The sequence below is a fragment of the Periplaneta americana genome, chromosome 10 (genome assembly GCF_040183065.1).
Source record: "Periplaneta americana isolate PAMFEO1 chromosome 10, P.americana_PAMFEO1_priV1, whole genome shotgun sequence".
Classification (NCBI taxonomy): Eukaryota; Metazoa; Arthropoda; class Insecta; order Blattodea; family Blattidae; genus Periplaneta; species Periplaneta americana.
In genome coordinates, this window is record NC_091126.1 from 58,578,457 (window position 1) to 58,595,432 (window position 16,976).

General features: G+C 36.6%; 1 protein-coding gene across 2 annotated transcripts in view; it reads left to right on the top strand.

Annotated features, from left to right (window-relative positions):
• Positions 1-2,445: 2,445 nt before the first annotated feature.
• The window catches only part of Cirl (Calcium-independent receptor for alpha-latrotoxin), a 1,849,656-nt gene continuing 1,835,125 nt past the window's right edge, over positions 2,446-16,976 (top strand). Inside the window, exon 1 of one of the 2 annotated variants that reach the window (XM_069837575.1) lies at positions 2,446-2,726. The gene's annotated coding sequence lies outside the window, so the exon portion shown is untranslated. The remainder of the gene's footprint in view (positions 2,727-16,976) is intronic. The other variant, XM_069837572.1, reaches the window with a different exon arrangement.

Here is a 16,976-nt window from a genome sequence, read left to right on the forward strand (position 1 = left end):
ATTCATCTTAACATAATGCAACTTATATGCAAGAATACTTATAGGAAGGGTATGAACGATACAAAAATGTATACCATAAAATGTGTACCATAAAAATAGTATAAAAAATAAATTTCGCCCGTCATTCCCCTTTACTATTTCAAACACACAGGCACACCGTTCAGCAGGATAGTTGGACACTGGGTCTCCCGTTCGTAGGATCCGGGTCTCGAATTTGTTATTTGTTTTGTGTTATTTCTTGGTTTTTTTTCTTAAATAATATGCTTCTACATGTGTTTCTATCAATTTTTTTTTTACTTGCCTGGTATGTTTCTGGTTTGTGAAAATTCAATGTCTAGTATTTTTTCAATATCGTTTCATGCCTAATGTGTCCTCAATAATGTTATTGTTAAATATTTTGTGTTATTTCTATACTGTGTAAAGTCGACTTTGTTTCTGAACGCTTGTCTCATGTTGTATATGTTTTATGTTTATTATGTTTCTACTCTGTTTCTTTCGTATTTTGTGTTATATTTGCGATGTCTCAAGATCACTATCATTCTAGTTAAGTTTATTCCTCATCATTTTGTTATTTGTTATGAATATGCTGCCTTTTATTTTTTTTTGTTTTGTGTTCGTCTTATATTCTCCAAAATAATGCGTTGCAGTTGGGTGTATTTATTTCTGTGTGTGTGTTTTCATCCCATGTATTCTATTCGACTAAAAATACCTTATGTCCGAAATTTTCATTGGAGAGAGACTGTGGTTATTTCTGTATTTTTATTGCCTTATCTGATATCCCTATTTCATACTGGTCACGTACTCAAAGATCTTACTGTTACTTTCAATGTCGATACGTGATTCTGTGTTGTCTCAATTTTATTCGAACTCGTGTTTCTGTTTGTCTTGCGCCCCATTTCCCCTAAGCGTTTCATTCGCTTAGGTCCTTTTTTGCATTTGTTCTGCTTTCTCAAGTCTCCTATTTAGACTAAGCGTTGTCTTATGTTATCTCAAGCAACATATGAGACAAGATTTTTTCTCTTAAATTCTGTTCTCTCTGTGTTGATTAAAATACCTTGCTGTTGGTTGTGTTTCTCTTTTGTTTTGTATTATTTTTGTTTTGTTTCATGATAACTGTATCACTATGATTTTTTTATGTTCCCTCAAAAGTCATATTTAACCTGGAATTTTATCCTGCCACATGTCCGAGGAGACTTCTGTGGTAATGAGGTAATTGTATCTAGTTGTTGAAAGGAAGATGACAAAAATTGTGTCATTTGTTGCGTTCGAAAAATTTTTGAATAATTGATAAATTTTGGGTCTACTATCATATAAACATGGCAAAAAGTAAGAATTTTTATTGAAGTTCACAAACCATTCGTGATAACGCGTAAGAAAATTCGTTTACTTCGCATCTATTTTTGAAAAGGAATGTTTAGATATTTGTTTGTAAACGTGCTTGATAAATTTCAAAGTTATAGGGCCTACCTATAATCAATAAAAATCTATTAATAAACTTCGCTCCTTTCACGAGAATCTGCAGTCTCTATTAATGTTTTTTATTTCGATCTCCGTATTTTATTGTCATGTTCTATAATTGATTCTTACTTGCAAGTAGCAAGTAGAATTTAAATTTCTTAATTATATACACAAAATGAAATAATTATTCGTAACACAGTTTCTTTGCCAGTATCTAGATTTATTTACTAAATTTTAGAATTTTTTTCTATACTTTATTATTTGCATAAATATGTACCGGTATGCGTTCTCTGTTTTACTCACTTCATTGATTTGCTTATTTATTATTAACTATTTTGTACTTAAACGTCCGTCGCTTATTTTTAATAAACATCTATTTTATTTAATTCATGTCTATTTTAAATTTGTAACGCCTCCAACTTGAGCCTCTGTAATAATAGTAATAATAATAATAATAATAATAATAATAATAATAATAATAATAATAATAATGATGATGAATAGGTGTTTTGATTGGCAAGATCTCTTTGCAGAAACTTAATGAAGATGTAGGTTGCTCCCTCACAGTATAACAAATGACAGTAAAAAGAGATTTTGATCTAGAATATTTCATAATATCGTTCATTACGAAATTTAAAAAGCAAATATATATAATTCTTACTATTATTTTTCTTATTATTTTACTAGTGTGTCAGTAGACGAGCACAAACTTACATGTATAGTGTATTTCTATTACTATACATATTTTTACGTTGTCAAACAGTTGTTGACGCGACGTCAGTGAGACTATGTTTGTTTCAATGATAGTAAGTTGCTCGTGCGCATCTCAGGTAACTGCCTTGAACCCCCTCCGAATAGACTCGACCGGCTGAAACACGCGCTACGCCATTGGTCGGCCTGCATATCGAAGCCTCTGCTTGTGCCGAGCCGTCTGCTGCCACGAGACCTCGCATGCCCGCCAACCTGCTTTCCTGTTGGCTGTGTGAATAGCAGCTAGCAGGACCATTTTCTTCTTAATTCATTTGTCAATTTCTTTTAATAAACAGTGAGTGATTCTTGAAAGATTGAACTTGAACCACTATGACATTATATTGTGTGTGATAGTGTTTATGAAAGCCTGGAAACCTATCGTTTCCTCTTATTTTATCCGAACGTGTGTATCTGACAGACCAGTTTATTGAGCTAAACAGACGTATAGTGGCCGCTTCCAACCCCCCCAAGTGAGTCCGCTTTATACCATGAACTTTGACATCCAGGTTTCCTTTAATGTAAGTACCAGTAGTGCTCGTAAATATCTACCAAATAATATGCTACATATTCCTGTACTTTAAATACCGTAGTTCGTTTCTCTGTAGAACATGGATGTCAATTTAACATACATTCTAAATCTAAAATGGGGAACACTCCATGTACCAGTTGTGAGAATATGATCTAACTCAAAATGACAATCGCACGAGGAATAATTTAAATATTGCGCCCTTTCACTAATACAAACAAAGATTTTAATCGGGTCAGTGATCAGTATTCACATCAGACAAATGACAACTACAATAAACGTTTATCTTTACCGATTGCAGCTAATTAGGTTAGAAAGTCAAATTGTCAATTTCCATTAAAATTGATACATAGACATTTGTCCCTCTTTTGCACTACACGTTCCATCATGTACTGGTTTTAATTCTAATACTAATTTGCGTGGAATTGCGGGATAAAAGCTCTTACGTTAATCACATTGAACGGCTAATAAACAACTGAAAACCACTGTCGCAATTGCATTTCTTTTGTACGGTGAGTTGCTTTCGGATCACTATAAATACGCGATGATATAGATTTCAAATTTATGTTATAAATATGCACAAGTATTGGAATTAATATGAAACATCTAGCATTAAAAATATCTCGTAATGGTATTTACATATAATGGAAACCGTGTTTAAATTTGTAGGCGGGGAAAAAAATATACCCGTTTTGTTACGTGGAATTCAATTATAGCTACTGAATTAGTTTTCGCTCCTTTTCAAATACAGATAATTTGCGCTGTTGCTATAGTAAAATGAAAAAAAAAAATAGAGAAGGTCATATTTTAAAACAATAATTTTTATATTCATAGGTATATGTCAGGTCATTTTCCCATATTTCTCTTCAGAATGTGCAATATTTACAACTTAACATCACTGAGTTTTCGTTCATACGATTGATTGCTCGACCGCATGTTTCGTAGCAGATGTAACGTCTTTTCATACGAATAAAGTAGAAAGTAGAGAAAGCTTTCTTCTGTAGCTGACCTTTCCCTAACTTTTTTCATAATGATTTTAGCACATTTAAAAAATATCATAATATATTTTGATGTTACATCATTACACTTCGTCTGACGCTAGATTAAGTAGGCCTACTGAAAAATAATTCGCCGCGAATTCAACGAAATTACATGGTTTAAAAGAAACTTAATTGCATCTTTGTAATTCTAACAGTACCGGTAATTAACGGAAACACCAGAAATAAATGTATGAAAAATAATTATTAAGTTTTGATTATGATTTTGTACAACATACAATTGTAAAATTCTACTTCATGTACTTCGAAAGGAATGGTAAATGTATAATTGTTTTCCTTTCGACTTCCACGATAATACACGACCTAAAAATTGGTGTTTATAAACAAAGAGCAGTAGCCTTCGTTTTTCTATCAACGATTGTAATACATAACGTTCTACTATTTTTTTACCTGTATAATATCCCAAGTTCGGTATTCATTTAATCAGAATTAATCCTTCTCTTGTTATTACGTAGATTTGAAATAGTATAGCACAATTTATTTCATATTTCAGAGTCAGTGTGGCATGTAGTCAACTCCGTAAATGAATATAGCACAATAGAACAACTGAGATAAATTTAACCTGTTCGCCTTTACCGCGTGCTAACTAATTTTGATTCGGTTTTGTTTCAGTAATTTTATTCCGCTCATAATTGAATATACTCGTATATTAAAATAACTGTGGGTGATGAATTACCACTTTAGTTTATACTGTAGGCAGAAAATATGTTCTGAAATACCAACCAACAGAATATATGAACAATATACTGTATATGAATATGATAACGAATATACGGATTAAAAGAGAGCCTGTGGATATTTTAAATGCTGCTATCGACAATTCAACGAAGTTCGAGTATCAATTTGATTCTTCAGCGATTCATGAATTTTTGTAAATAATAAAAAGAATATTTCACATGTGCCGTGGTGTACATATGATCTGAAGCTTGCGCGTAAATACTGTATACCGTGTAACTCAGCGGTGGTGGGATCGCATCCCGCTTACAGTGTGAATGTTTACGTAATTCCATGTTGTTTTAAGTGTACACACGGTGTCATGTTGACACATAACGCGAGGTCTCGTCGTTTTTATCTATTGCTCAGTCCTATTGACTACTTCTACAAAAATAAATGAATTATTGTAATAAGTGTAATAGAATTAGCATCGAAATAATGGATAATAGGAGACGGGGATGCATTTGCTGTTTTTCTCTGATGATGAAATAACATTTCGACGTTTTAAAAATTGTACCTACTTTCGTTTTCAGAAAAGATTTGACAAAAACATGAGCTGACTGACCTGTTAAATTGATTTTAACTTATTGTAACGTCTGCAAATCTTAGGGTACACCTCATTCCCGCTTCTCATCTCAAATTGAAGTTACGGACATCCAATATTGGAAATGTCTTGATCGTATTTCACTAGCATGGAAATGTCAAATCCAATCAGAGGATAGATCTCATTTATGTGACAATTTAAATAATACGTTTCTGTATTAGTTTACTGACTGGGGTATTAAGGTATAATCAGAGTCTGTATATACAGTCACGAAGCTTGAGTTTATGAGGGCACTAGAAACAATAGACTGTGCAGGTACTATTTCGCATTGTCTGTAATGAGGCGATAGTAGCGATCCTCTTGGTTAGCGGCTATCTATGGATGCATATTTACTACATATTGAGCTTCGCGACTGTATATACTAGACTGCGATATAATGTAGTCAAAAGCAAAGAAGACAAATAATTGAATTTTTATGTTTTAAAGAATTAGAATTATACACAGTACATCTTAAAATGAACTCGTTCCTTAATATACTCTACTTCCGCTATTTCTTTTCAAATATACACAATTAAATGAGATATTAAATATTGTCTTCGTCCTTTCTTTTCGTAAGATGCTTTGCCCTTGTAGTGATTTAGTTTTTTCGTCCATCTACGCAATTAAAACCTTATTTATATTATGAAATACACTTGGCGAACTCTGTGGATAATTGGAAATTCAGCACGATGTTAGGCGTCCAGTCAAGATCGGTTACTTGCATTGTCTTTTTATACACGTCTTCCGATGTAAAGGTTGTCTCTGAAACTGTAGGTAAGAGCGTATCAACTTGCATATACGTACTTTAATACGAAACAGACTTCGATGTCTGGTAGAGACGTGGAAATTATTTGCCCGCATAGCGGTTATTTGTGTGTATTATTGTGCGTCTGCTCTACATTTAACGGCCTTGTGCCATGTTGACCATACGGCCGAGGAGTCCCGCTGAATACTACCGGTTCCAAATACAAATGTGAGAATTGTGTCAAAACCTCAGTCCTTGTATGTGTTGGTAAATTGATATACTAATTTAAAAAAATTAATAACAAGATGGCAGTTGGTAGTAAGAAGTTTTCACTGAAATTAGACAGCTTTTATATTTACTCAAATTTAACGAATCCCTATTATCCGATCCTATACATAAAAACCATATCACTTTATCCCACTGGACACAATCTTCAGGATATATTCTAACATTTCATTGGTAATTAATAGAACCCGCTTTGGCTGACTATCTTGATGAAACTTCCCCCCCCCCCAGATTTTCCACAACTCTAAGGCGAATATCAGGTAATCTAATGGCTATCACCAATTTCACAGACATTAGATAACAGAGAATCTGACGCAACATCGGTAAGTAATCTACTTACAAGTACAGCCAACTCATATTCATTTCCCATAAAAGAAGTGGACATCCATGTTCCAGTCCACACCTGTGGAGTAACGGTCAGTGCGTCTGGCTGCGAAACCAGGTGGCCCGGGTTCGAATCCCGGTGGGGACAAGTTACCTGGTTGAGGTTTTTTCCGGGGTTTTCCCTCAACCCAATACGAGCAAATGCTGGGTAACTTTAGGTGCTGGACCCCGGACTCATTTCACCGGCATTATCACCTTCAGTTCATTCAGACGCTAAATAACCTAGATGTTGATACAGCGTCGTAAAATAACCAAATAAAATTAAATTAAATCCATGTTCCACTTAATTGGTACAGGGCGTTTGCCCTTACGTCTTAATGTTGTAGTGTAGGGTTTGTCATGCAGTGATACTGTACCATGCTGACCATATGACTTCAAGTTGCCGCTGTTTTCTGATAATTTCTTTGTTTATAATCATCACTTTATTGAAGATATATCTAGCGAAAGTACTTGCAACATAAAGAGTAGCGTTTTTAGCCACAGATACTGTACCCGAGTGGTTAAGTCTCAAGGTCATCGAAATGAGGGAAATCATTTGACAGTTAGTTACTGAACGGGGTTTTTGTCCTCAAATTATTTTTAAAAAGTTGTCTAATATTACGTAGACGTACAATAAAATTCGAAAGAGCAAATGCTTTCAGGAAATACGTAGCTGAGATAGGCAAGCCACAAGCCTTTACAGAGGGGCCAGCAGAAACTGGTGGGGGAAACCGGGATGGGACAGAACCACTCGGACTACCAGTACAGCGGGCCAGGGTTCGATTCGCGCACAGGATATAAAAATGTACCGTATATACTTTCTTTCGGAACTTATGGTATGTACCTTGCTTTCCTTATGTGTTTTCTGTTTAATATGACCTTACACACTACTGACCATATGACTATACAGCGATCGGAGTTTAGAAAATACCATTGGGTACAGGCGTCTTCTTAGCGGACATCCCCCTCTATAATTTAAGTTATTTACGTATTTTCTAACGTATGTAAGATAACAGAAGTAAATCTATTCCATTTATTCAGCTATTGGAAATACAAATAAACTAATATGTGTATTTTTAAGCAATATAAAACGTTATTTGAAGCAGTTCTTAGTTACAGTATTTAGATATACGTCTGTTATTTTATACACATTAAAAATACGTAAGGTAATTAACTTATTTCATGTCCACCGCTGTGGAGCAACGGTCTGACCGTGAAAACGAGCGGGCCCGGGTTCAAATTCTGGTTGGGACAAGTTAACTGGTGAGGTTTTATTATAAAGAGTAAATCGTCGTTGTTCCTGCAATAACTTCTGTGTGATATATTTACCGATTATCAGATTTTTCTCTATTAAATAACTTAAATAGTGATACAGCAAATAATAAAATCACCTATATGTAATTATATTGCTTTGTTTCGAAAATGTAAGAATTCACAGTCTCTTATGTACGGCTGCCATAGGATGAATAAAATAACGTGTTTTCTCTTCCTAGTGAAACATTTTATATTCTGCACATAGGAGTTCTTGTAGGAGCAACGATGAAATGCTGGGTAACTTTCGGCGTTGGACCCTGGACTCATTTCGCTATCAATAACACCGTCTCGTTCAGACGCTAGTTAACCATATCAGTTGATAAAGCGTCGTAAAATATCCATAGAAAAACTTGTTTAAGTCACATTACAAAGCGGGGGATGCCCGCTAAGAAGACTCCTATATGCCTTACTCCGAACGCTCTTTATTTCTATATAGACTACTAACTCCTGGGAATGTCTTCATGTTGTTTCGTAGTGCTTAGATGTGTCGAAGGGCCTAAACCTTGCAACAAGTGATGAAGGAATTTGTATATCTAGATATAGACAGTCTAGAGGGAATTGTAGTTGAAGGAGATAAAAAGTAAAGTTAATAATTTAAAACATAACATTTAATCCCATTATCATGGTAATTATGGACTTCCATGCAACTATATTTAAAGCCAAAGAATTTGAGACGATAATATAGCTTATGCTTCTTAATGGAGCAACAGTAGAATGAGAATTACCTGAAATGCTTCGATAATATTGACATCACAGCCGTTTCATCACCAAATATATGGGCCTATATTTTTTCTTTCGAAATTGTATGATTTTGGATCCATGTCTCCAACTTCGATTCTGGATCCATGACAACAACCCTCACTCGGACTCTGAACCCACCATAGCTATTCCGACTCTTGGCCCACGACATCCAATTCTGATTTTGGATTCACGACACCAAGCCTGACTTAGAATCCACAACTCCAACTCCCGGCCTTATATCCCGACACACATTCTAAGTTTGAATACACGACACAGTCTGATTTAGACTCCGACGCTGAGTCGGACTTTGACTCAGAATATTGGCGACTACGACTCAGAATCCATGACTCAGACTCTGAAACCACAAAGATTCCACGATTCCGACTCTGGCTTTGAACCCACGACTCCGTCTCTCGGTCCGAATCGACGACTTTGATTCTGGCTCAGAAACCACGACTCCGAATCTGGCTTCAAAATCCCGACTTCGAATCTGACTCCTAAATCACGGTTCCGAATCTGGCTCCGAAACCACGACTCCGAATCTGGCTCCGAAACCACGACTCCGACTTAAACTCCGAAATCACCGCTCCGAATCTGGCTCCAAATCCATCTCCTATTTTGGCTCCGAATACACGTCTCCGACTCTAGATCCGATCTAGGACACCGATTTCGTCCCCGAAATCACGGCTCAAATCTTAATCTGACTCCGAATTCACGACTCCTACTCTTAACTCAGAATTAAGACAAACTCTTGATTCCGAATCCACTACTCAGATTCCGAATCTGAATCTACGACTACGAACAAGCGATTCCTGCTACAAATGAGCGATGCCGGCTCTGAATGAGCTACTCTGACTTCGAATGAGTGAATCCAAGTCCAAGATTCCTACTCCGAATCATCGGCTCTGATTCCAAGACTCTCATTCGTAATCAAGACTTCACAGACCTGGTTATAATTAACATGAACTGTAACCTTTTACCTCATGTACAATAAAGTCTGCATAATCCTACTGAATATCAGGAAAAAAGTGTAGAATGCAAAAATCGCGTCTCGACAGTCTTACGCAGAATACAAATATCCAGAACGTAAATAGGCCTACCTTTGTACCGCACACACGCATGATCGGAACAAAAAAAGTCCCATGAGCATTTCCAACCAATTCACGGTACACAATCGGTCTGAACCACAAACTTCAATACACGCACTGTATGCTTTGTACATTAACCTTCATAATTCGAGCCCAAATATTGTCGTGATTACTCACCGTTTGATTGATGGAACATCCGTTTTCCACACCGATTTCCCTTGCTAAAATCTCATCTAGTCCAAGCGGAATTTGGCGTAGGCTACACAAACAAGATGTTGGATGAGACTTTCTCGGGGTACTCTTTGTTCAATATCCATCACTCAAAAATTACTCATCATCTCGTATCCCCTGGCAAGTACAGTAGTAGGGGATTCTTATCTGACCAGCCACTTGAATTGAAAGCTGAACCACACGTTTGAACACAAACTTCATACAATGTCCTCCGTAATTTGGACTCATCGTAAAGGCTTACACTATCCGAACAAATACAGTGGTGTGTCTGTCATTGCAGTAGGGAGCCGGGTTCGTATCATGGCTTATGTAAATGAAAATTTGGTGGACAGGAAAGCTGTTTGGAGATGTTTCTTCCTTGTATGCCCATTCCTGTTTGTCTTTTCATAATTCCATCAGACTTTCTTATTACCTATTGAGGAATTCTCGGCCTTTTCAGCTACTTTAACAGAAGAGCTATTTGTTTTTTTGAATAGATTATTTTACGACGCTTTATCAACATCTTAGGTTATTTAGCGTCTGAATGAGATGAAGGTGATAATGCCGGTGAAATGAGTCTGGGGTCCAGCACCGATAGTTACCCAGCATTTGCTCATATTGAGTTGAGGGAAGACTCCGGAAAAAAACTCAACTAGGTAACTTGCCCCAACCGGGAGTCGAACCCGGGCCACCTGGTTTTGCGGCCAGACGCGCTAGCCGTTACTCCACGGCTGTGGATAGCTATTTGTTAAAAGGGCCAAATTCAGAAGGATGAATTTCACAGCACAAAAAAATATTTTCTGTTTAATCTATGGAGTTTATTAATTGTCTTACTAATTAGTATAGTGTCTTCTAGGCTATGTAACTCGACTGAAATGTGTGTTTGAAAATTTAATCCATCATACACTTAATACAGACCCTTTTAACTAATAATGCATTTTCAGCAGGAATTTATTTTGACATTTAAAAGAAACAACCTTTGTTTTAAAAGCAGGTTTTTAGTAATTTGTATTACTGCAGCGTTTCTCAAACTATGGTCCGCGGACCACCTGTGGTCCTCGAGGCTTGCACTTGTGGTCCTTCAAAAAAGACAGAAGAAAAAATAAAATTCAAACGAATTACGTATAAAACTATAGCTTCAATTCTCAGAGTTTGGAAATGACATATGTCTATCGAACTTCACTTTTTCTCCCAGTACTGACATTTTATGAAACTTATTACCCTACCCGTCTACCGACTTGCCACTCTATTCTCGCAACAAAAGAGGGATTTAAAGCACTATGAACGTGGTGTTTCTCGCCATCTTTTCCCTGCACATCTGGCGCCGCGCCTGTAACCCAGCCGGGGACCACCCGAATTCATAACAAGTACCAAAGTATCGAATCTTAATTATATTTTAATATATAAGTATGCTGGTATTAACATATGCTACAAAAATTATAAATTTGCTTTCGAAGGGAACAAGAGTACGGTGGTCCGCGGAACTGTAATGACTTGAAAAAGTGGTCCCCACTTCAAAAAAGTTTGAAAAACGCTGTATTACTGAATATATAAACATCATAATATGAATATAAGTAGCCTACGTAATTTCAGATTTGATTTTATTTAATATAGATGTTTTATGGCCTATATATTGCTCTGTATACCATATGGTCCACAGCTGTGGAGTAACGGTTAATCTGCCCGACCGTGGAACGAGTGGGCCCGGGTTCAAACCCTGGTAGGGACAAGTTGCATGGTTGAGGTTTTTTCCGGGGTTTTCCTTCAACCTATTAAGAGCAAATACTGGGTAACGTTCAGCGCTGGACCCTGGAATCATCTCGCTAGCATTATCACCTTCATCTCAATATGAGAGTGGGAGATTGTCCAGAAAGATGTTGATGCCTCTCGTGGGGGAAAATGAGAACCACGAGAAACATATCAACTGTAACCTTGTCCGTAATAAGTGTGAGTATGGAATTTTAAATGAAAAATAAGTCCCAGCCCTTACCGGGACTCGAACCATGACTGCCGGCGAGACTATGATTTAGACCGCTCAGTGTGGGTTGGACTAATTAATATGCATTGAAGAGACATAAACAAATCGTGACGTCAAATGTGAATGTTTCATGTTGTTACTGCCCGTGATAAAATTGTTTGAGATTTAAATTTTCCCTCCCAGCACGTATTCTATTGTTGCCATCCCATTTTGTATTTATACAGATTTGTCAACACCGACAATGTACAAACATTAGCATTCAGTTACAGTAATACACCGTTGGATGGGGTAGAATTTTTCTTCTTTTCGTCGTATGATATACAAATAAATTTGCAAAGGCAATACGTGTTAAGCATTTTTAGATTCTCGATTTAAATAAAATATTTTTTCTTATATTTTAGATACTCAAAATGTTTAATCCAACTGAGAAATTTTTCGAACATAAAAGACGTCAAATAATGTCATTACAGCTCTGTTCCACATAAGTTTGTACAGGGACATCATTTTATTTTTACTAACATTTTTAATATTAACCTGGCTATACCTTTAGAGAACAGGAAAACCCGTTCGCTACCCCCTTCCACAACTGGAGTTCGATGATACTGGCGTAAAACACAAACACATCACTTTACTAGGTATAGGAGGGAAGAAAAGTATTTCATCCATTTACGTAAACTAGGAAATATCGCGATTTTGAGTTCGATAATTTTCATTAGGATTTTTATTTAATCAAAATGCAGTACTCTATTAAGAATGAGTGTTTTTACTCACGAACTGAGCTATCCATGCGAACGTGTTCATTATGTAGTGTATATTATACTGTCTACAGCACATTAGCGTACAATATAGAGAATAATGAAGTTCAATTGAAAAATAATCATAAAATGGATATTTAAACACATTTTTGAAGATGGTAGCCATTCATTTCGGTAGCCTACAGGCTTCAGTTCTTTTGTGCATATTATCGCACTATAGACTATTGCACCTAATTCCAATTACCAGTTTCGTCCTTCGTACTAGTAACTCATGTTGAAATAATTCTGTACCTACTCTATAAAAGAGTAACTTATGTAATGTAAATTCAATCTTCACTTCTGCCCGACCCGCATAGATAAAATTACTCGGACATGCTATCTACTCTCCGTCCAAGTGGTTATGCCGCAGGATCGTAGAAAGGAGGGAAATCACGTGACAGTTAATTACTTAACGAGGCCCTTTTATTTAAGTTATTTTAAACAATTGTATAATAATACGTAAACGTCCAATTCGTGACAGAAATTAATGTTTTCAGAAAAGAGCTAAGACAGCCCTGCTTTTACAGAGGGCCGTGCAGAAGCAGGTGGGGGAAATCGGGATGTGACGTAGGCAAACGGACAGTACCTGTGCGAAAATATGATTCAATATTAAAAGTTCTTTCGTCACTGGAAAACGCGAACATATTTCTGGAACGTACTATACTCAGTAACTCAGTGCTGTTTACTACAAGCGGCCTTGATTCTATCTGGAAAACCGTTGAAACTTCATTAGTAGAAGGGGTGGGAGTGAAGTACATTCAAAAACTCAGGTACAATAAAAATTGAAGTAAAAATAAAATGATGTCCCTGTATTATAATGCATGTTCATGTTATCAAGTATATCATTTGATTCCAGTATTATTGTTCTTTTATAAACAGTAGTGAAGTATTACTTACCTCTTAGAGAAAGGAAAGAGTAATAGGTATTCCATACGATTATATACATGTATCTCAATATATTTTACTAATTGTAAGCACTTAGCTTAAACCATACTTATGAATCGCAATTCTCTCAACCACTTCATTGTATCCTAACAACACACCATATTGACGTGTATACAGGGTGTAAGGGGTGTAAGAGCCATTGTTTTAACTGATGATTGTTCATATCATAAGGAAGAAAAAATGTCGTTACATTTTTTTTCTCATTGCAATATTTAACTAATTACTAAGGTTTACAATATTAGGCCTTTGGCAACGTTGCTGGATGGCGAGGAAGAAGAGTTTACAAGTACACAGTACAGCTCAAGCGGGTGCAGACATAGCCTACCTGTACAAAACAGTTGATCTGTTCTAATGCAGGGGCGGGTCGTTTTTTACATAAAACGAACAGCAAATACGAACTCTCAATCCCATTAATAGAACTTTATGGTAAATTTCCTTTTTATCTAACAATATTGGCAATATTGGTCCATTTCGTTATTGTATGTCTAAAAAATAAACAATAATGGTTTACTGTACAATATCACACGAACTTTTTTAAGCAACATTTTAATCTCTCCCGCTTCCATAAATCAGTACCATGTTTAAAGAAATTTCTGTTTGTGTGATTTTCGAAACAGGGTAAGAGGCTCCCAGTTTAATAATAATCGTTGAGAAACTGCTACAAAAGTTCGCCGATTAGGTAATCTTCTTTGCGGAAGATATTGACGGTACATCCTTCTTGCCTTACTTGAATTACGACGACTTTCTCCATAAATTAATAACATACGATTTTTCTAAACTCTGAATGACATTGTAAGTTGTTTATCGAATACCCGGTACCGAACTGCCATTCGCTCGACAGTGACCTACGGACAGGAAGAACTCAGCTGACATGTACGTACGTCTGTGCAGAGTAGGCCTACTGCCTGCTCAACATGTTGCCAGGTCTCTCACGCCAGAATATTAACAAAATATTCAAATATCCAATTTTATTTAATTTCATGAAAACGTAATAGAACATACAAATATGTGTTTAAACTAATATTAACTCTTTGCTAGATATACCTAGGCCTACTATGTATTTGTTTTTGTAATTTTACTAACGATATAAGCAGTATAACGCGAATAAAATAGGAGAAGAAATATTTTTTTCTGGGAAAAATATCAAGTTTTGACCCTATGTTGTATGGACATTTTTTGATCCTGTAGAGCATCATTTCTCAAATTATGGTCCGCGGACCACCTGTGGTCCTCGAGGTCTGCCCTTGTGGTCCTTGAAAGAAGAGAGAAGAAAAAATAAAATTCAAAAGAATTGCGTATCACACTAATAGCTGAAAATCTCAGAGTTTGGAAAGGACCATGGTAATCGCCTTTCACTTTTGCTCTCAATACTGAAATTTAATGAAATTTGTTACCCTACCTGTCTACCGACTTCTCACTCTACTCTCAACAACAAAAGAGGAATTTGAGGCACTATGAACGTGGTGTTTCTCGCCATCTTTTCCCTGCACATCTAGCGCCTGTAACGCAACCAGGGACCACAAGAATTCATAACATAGGACCAAAGTACCGAACCTTTTCTTGTTTTTACGACTTTCTTAATAGTTTTGCCGACACCCAGTCTGCACATTGAAATGGTCACGTACTGTACGTCGTACACCAATAATACAACTCTGAGGTCACAATTTGAAACTTATTTTCCAAGTAAATATGACGAATTTTCATGGGTTCGTGATCACTTTCATTGCGATATTGAAACTGACAGACTTTCATTGAGTGAAAGAGAACAGTTAATTAAACTCTCGAAAGACACCGGACTTAAAATGAAATTTGAAGCGGAAGGTTTGATTAATTTCTAGATCTCATCACAAGTGAAAAGAGAATACGCATATAGTCAACTGTGCAATGGTGTTTAGAGATTATAATTCAGTTTGCTTTTACGTATCTGTGTGAGAAAGGATTTTCATCACTAACTCTAATAAAAAAAAGTACCAAAATCGACTTGATGTATGTGACGATCTCCGACTTAAGCTTGCCAGCATACAACCAAGTATAGAACAACTGTGCAAGAATCTCATTAATGTGAGTACCAAAATGTATTTATTTTTTTAGTTAATTAGTTAAAGATTATCTAAACTCTAATACCTTGAATTACTAAAAAAAAACGAAAATTAATTTTCTTCTTTTAACATTAATTTAATTAGTTAGTACTTACTTACTTACAAATGGCTTTTAAGGAACCCGAAGGTTCATTGCCGCCCTCACATAAGCCCGCCATCGGTCCCTATCCTGTGCAAGATTAATCCAGTCTCTATCATCACACCTCACCTCCCTCAAATCCATTTTAATATTATCCTCCCATCTACATTTCGGCCTCCCTAAAGGTCTTTTTCCCTCCGGTCTCCCAAGTAATACTCTATATGCATTTCTGGATTCGCCCATACGTGCTACATGCCCTGCCCATCTCAAACGTCTGGATTTTAAGTTCCTAATTATGTTAGGTGATGAATACAATGCGTGCAGTTCTGTGTTGTGCAACTTTCTCCATTCTCCTGTAACTTCATCCCGCTTAGCCCCAAATATTTTCCTAAGCACCTTATTCTCAAACACCCTTAACCTATGTTCCTCTCTCAGAGTGAGAGTCCAAGTTTCACAACCATACAGAAGAACCGGTAATATAACTGTTTTATAAATTCTAACTTTCAGATTTTTGGACAGCAGACTGGATGATAAGAGCTTCTCAACTTTTTATTGTAGGGATTCGTAACAAGCTGTTTTTTACGGTGATGGGTTGTTAGCCCTTCGCCCAACCCCCAAGCTGGAGGACCACCCCTTATCGGCTGTCCACAACTGCTTATTCAATATATTCGCAGCTACCCTCCATATCTGGAGGCCGTCTCCTCTATCCGCAACCTGAGGACGCGCCATGCCGTGGTGACAGGGACCCACCATACATGATTCGTTAATACTAATATAACATTAATTTAATTAAATTAATTTTAATTAATTGATTCTATTTTAAAATATAAGTATACTGGTATTAAATAATGCTACAAAAATGATAAATTTGCTTTCGAACGGAACAAGAGTAAGGTGGTCCGCGAAACTGTTCTGACTTAAAAAAAGTGGTCCCCACTTCAAAAAAATTTGAGAAGCGCTGCTGTAGACCGTTCCCGACGACTGTGGAAAGGACGGCACATATACCCCTTACACTCTGTATACGCTAGACTATGGAATGGAGTGGAATTTTCGGAAAGGGAGTTCTATGGCCCAGAACTGCCATCTTTCACGATCTATTGCGCTAACCCTCAAGCTAGACGCATTCCCAAACCTACATCGGCTGACTGCAGTAAGGTTTGTTGCGTACTCAGGTTTCGAGCAAGCCAGTCCCCTCCGTGCGTCGCCACACGGTGTTCGAGAAATGTTATGGAGAAATGTTCACGGA